This window comes from Orycteropus afer, unplaced genomic scaffold, assembly GCF_000298275.1.
Source record: "Orycteropus afer afer isolate SDZICR_OR568_19922 unplaced genomic scaffold, OryAfe1.0 scaffold00029, whole genome shotgun sequence".
In the NCBI taxonomy this organism is placed as follows: Eukaryota; Metazoa; Chordata; class Mammalia; order Tubulidentata; family Orycteropodidae; genus Orycteropus; species Orycteropus afer.
In genome coordinates, this window is record NW_006921616.1 from 18,560,861 (window position 1) to 18,565,681 (window position 4,821).

Below are 4,821 nucleotides of genomic sequence, written 5' to 3' on the forward strand. Positions count from 1 at the left end.
GAGAAACCCCAAGGTTAACAAGGAAAAAGGCACAGTCCCGATGTTACCGAACCACACGGCAGGCCATTAACTTAAGTCCATTGTAAGTCCCAAGGTCAGCAGAGCATAGCAGGCTGCTGAGCAACGACATGGCTACATGCAGGGTCCAAGTGTGCCATAGGCTAGAGACGATTCCCAAGACTTCTCCTTAAACACAGTATTAAAACCACATTCCCAAAGGCAGCTACTCAGCTGCTTGTGGTAGATCCCACCATGGAGCTGATTGCCAGTCTCATCATGGGGAATAACTACCACCTGCTGTCCAGTCACTCAATCAGGCCCAGCCAAGTTGACACACAAACATAACTACCACAAGGTTGGTGGTCCAAGCTCACCTAGTGGCTTTGTGGGAGAAAGGCCTGATGATATCTGCTTCAGTGAAGACCGTAGCCAAGAAAACATTTTGGGGGTCTACTCTGCTACATAGGGTTACCATGTGTCAAAATGGACTCAGGGACACCTAAAACAACAACAGTGCCTGAGGATTCTGCTGAGGGGGCTAACCAAGATGTGAAAGAAATTTCCCTTCACCCTGGATAGAGTTTTGAGACTGGAAATAAAATTTGCCCTTTAAGATCTCATTACAGAATTCACATAATGGTCAAACATGCCAAGACACTGCCCTTTTCCCATTTCTGTGTCCTTATTTCTTCTCCATATTCTATCAAGGAACCCAACGATAAAGTTTGAATTCACATAGCACCTTTCTTCTGAATTGTTCTGCTTATCACTGACACAGTCAGCATTTCTGCAATTTAGCTGAGAAAAAGGGTTATTAGAGTGAGCTGAGTCCACTAGAAAACTAGCTGGCAGCGTTCAACTTCCATCACACCATTGCTAAACAGCTCACCTAGGTAATGTACATTTCTGTCCTCTTTTAGCTCAGTTTGATCAAGGACCTTGGAGAAAAGAGGAGAAAGCTGCCAAATAATTTTATCAAATCCAGTCCTAAAACTTCTTGAAGAAGCTCTTTGCCTTCCTCTTTGAGTAACCGCATTCTCCAATGCCTTAGAGAAGTATTGATCTGGCTATTAGTGATTATTGTTTCAATTCCAGATGTGAACTGAAAAGACACATTGAAAACTTGAAAGATTAATTTTTGTCTTCCCTCAAACACTTTCCCTTCATCACTACAGATTAAAATAATAGCAAAAGTGAAAATGGGGGGGGGGCGAGTTTAAAAGTTTAATTTTGAACTCAGTAAAGAATGAAGACGTATTTCTATTTCTTTGTCCTCAAGTATCATGACTGTGACCAAATCTTCTAGTGATGCTATACTTTCCAATGTGAAATTTATATATTTGAAGAGGGTAATTTGGAAATTTGCACTGAAGATTTTAAAGATGTCTACACTCTTTGAGTAAGCAACTGCATTTTCATGATTATATTTTAAGAAGCATCTAGTCTCGTATTCAGGAAGACATGGACAATGACCTTAGTCTTGTTTTTAAAAGTGAAAATTTAGAAAGAGAGATTGTTTAATTCATACAGTGAAATTTTATAGAGCCAATACAAATTATGCTGTGGGAATTATGTTAACAATATATTAGGTGAAAAAAAGGAATTCGTAAAGTGAAATTTTGTATATATTGTTAAAATTCTGGAAGACTCTACCAAAAGTTAAGCCAGTACTTACAGATCATAGACGCTTGGATCTTACTGTGTTTCTTGCCTGCTAACCAGGAGGCTGGCGGTTCAAACCCACCAGCCACTCCTCGGAAGGAAGATGGAGCAATCTACTTCCGTAGTTATACTGCCTCGGAAACCCAAGGAGGGGTCGCTATGAGTCGGGTCCGACTCCACGGCACATAACAACAACAACAACAACAATAGTAGATGAGATCTTTTGACTAGAAAAAGAAAAGCAACTCTAGATTATGAACTCCTCTTTGGTTACCAAGAGATGAAGACTTATCTGTGTACCTTGCTTTGTAGAGTTTAATGAAGCACAAATATTTTTCAAGTACTCCGTGCTTAACACAGAAATCAGTGCTATTGGAGAAACCAGGAATCAAGGCACATGGGTTGTTTAAGGCCATGTCCATTCTAATTAGCAACTGGTTAAATATCACAGCTACAAGACGTGATCTCAATACTTCCAGCGCTTGTGCCCTACTTATGGAAATAAAGCTCTGTAAGTATCCAGGAAACAAGGAGATCCAGTCCAACCCCAGTGAGGTTGCAGAAGAGTCAATTTAGGATTAGCTCATTAAAGAAACCTCAGATATCATTCCCTCATATCAACTTTTAACTCCTTAATAATAGCAAAATGTTCATATACTTTCTTTCTCCTCCAGCCTTTGGTTAAGTATATATTTAACATGCAAAAACATTTGCTGATTGGAAAAGGAACTGTGAATCTCTGCACTGCATATATCGGCTTTGGTTTGGAAGTCCTAAGATACACTTCTCTATGCTAATATTATGGATTTAATTACGTCCTCTAAAAATATGAGTTGTAAATCTTAACCCTTATAGCTGTGGTTATAGTCCTGTTTGAGAATGGATGGCCCTTCTTATGTAATGAGGTAGGATTAATGTGGGGTGTATTTTGAGTCAGTTTCTTTTGAGATGTTAAAGAGATTAAACAAGCAAGCAGAGCAGAGATGGGGTAAAATAGATCCTGAGGCACATGGAGATCTCCAGGGAACCAGGAAGCAGCAGTTGAAGAGACAAGGACCTTCCTCCAGAGCCCACAGAAAAACAAAACCTGTGCACGGAGCTGGCGCTCTGAATTCAGGCTTCTAACCCACCAGCCACTCCTCGGAAGGAAGATGGGGCAATCTACTTTCGTAGTGATACTGCCTCGGAAACCCAAGGAGGGGTAGCTATGAGTTGGGGCCAACTCGACGGCACATAACAACAACAACAACCCCTCAACTGTGAGAAAAGAAGTTTCTCTGTTAAAGTCACCCACTGTGGTATTTCTGTTATAGCTGCACTGATAAATGAGGCAGATAATGTGATAAAGTTAACATCGCATGAATCAGAAAAACTGAATCAAGTTGACTTATATCTAAAGTGCTCGTGTTGAGTAAACATAGATCCCTAATGTCAAGTGCTTGTGTGTTTGTGTATATACATTCAAAGTAAGTCAAATATATGAATATATACATATATGTGCACATGTGTGTGTAAAAATGTATTTATTTATTTATATTTATACCTTTCAATGGCAGTGAGTTTGGGTTTGTTTGTTTTTTTTTTGGTTATTTATATCATTATTTTAATTCAAGACAAATAGGGTCCTTTTGTATAAAAAAATAAGGAGAATCTGGAATAGAATTCCACATTTCACTTTCCTTTAATAAAGCATGCATCTTAAATCGTTCTCAGAGTACAAAGCTATTTTATTACAGAAAGCATCAGGGAAAAACTTGGCGTTTTACCAAATGCATACCTATAAACCTGAAATTGAATCAATAGATCAACAACAGAGGAATTTGCAAAGTATCTCTCTTTTTCTCCCTGCAAACTATTTTCAAATAATTTTTATAAAATTTGCTTAGTATCTCACTTATCTATGTCAGCTCTACAAGCAGACAATTATACTAAGGCTTCTTTAAATTCCACATATAAGTCCAAAATAAGTTCTCTATTTTCCTTAAGATAGCTGTTAATTAGTCAATAATTGCTTGAAGGCTCCAATTGATTGGCACTATAAACAGGAGAAGGCTTATATTGTCCTTTTATTTCTGAGCTGTACTTAAGATTAAGCAAAATGTTAGCAGCATGTTATTAGGCAGAACGAAGCAGAGGATTATTAAAATAAACCCACTGAAGAGGCATGACTAAACTCTGGGCTGGCACATCCCTCGCTGCTTTACAGACTGACAAGAAATAAATGAGAACTATTCATGGCAGCTTGACAACGCAACGAAATACTGCACATGAAACATCCAAAGCCTTCAGAGAAAGCCAACAAATGCCCCCCAAAACTTAGAGGCTATTCACTTATAGGCATGTTTATGTTATTTGTGTCAGAGAACATGCTAATTCTATTGTGTAATGGTAGAAATACGTTTCTTTGATCATTTTATTTCTGGAATCTCTTTAATCACTTAACAATACTGAATGAAAAGCATTTGTAGCCAGTATTTTCCCTGACATGTCATTCTACATATATTTGCAAGAAATCTTTTGTCTAGTTGTCTCATGGACCACCAAGTTCTCATTGCCCTTCTGCAAGTTGCTAAAAAGTATTAAAGATCAGAACAGATACGGTTCTTCAGTCACACATACTGGGAACATCCAGTGTCAAGATCCAGGATGTTTTTCAAAGTATGTTAAAATTACATCATTGTAATTAAAACCAAAGAAGACATATTACATTTCTTCCTTTGACATCACTTCTCAAAGTCAATACAGTGCCCAAATTGTGATTCCATTTGGTTAAACTACCATAAACACGAGCCAAATATTCTACCACCTGATGTTAACTAACTAGTAAGTAACTCAGAAACTTCAGTTTCTAATTGCTAAAAGCTATAAAAGAGATTAGGAGCTCTGGTGGCATAGTGCCTGAGGCACTTGACTGCTAAGCAGAAGGCTGGAGGTTCAAACCCACCAGCCACTCCTTGGAAGGAAGGTTGGGCGATCTACTTCCATAGGGATACCGCCTCGGAAACCCAAGGAGGGGTCGCTATGAGTTGGGTCCGACTTGATGGCACATAACAACAACATAAAAGAGATTACATTTCAAAATCCTTGACGTGCAACTCTTTAATGGCTTCTTACCACTTTTAAGGTAATCATTAAATTTTGGAAAAAGGCCTCTGAAGT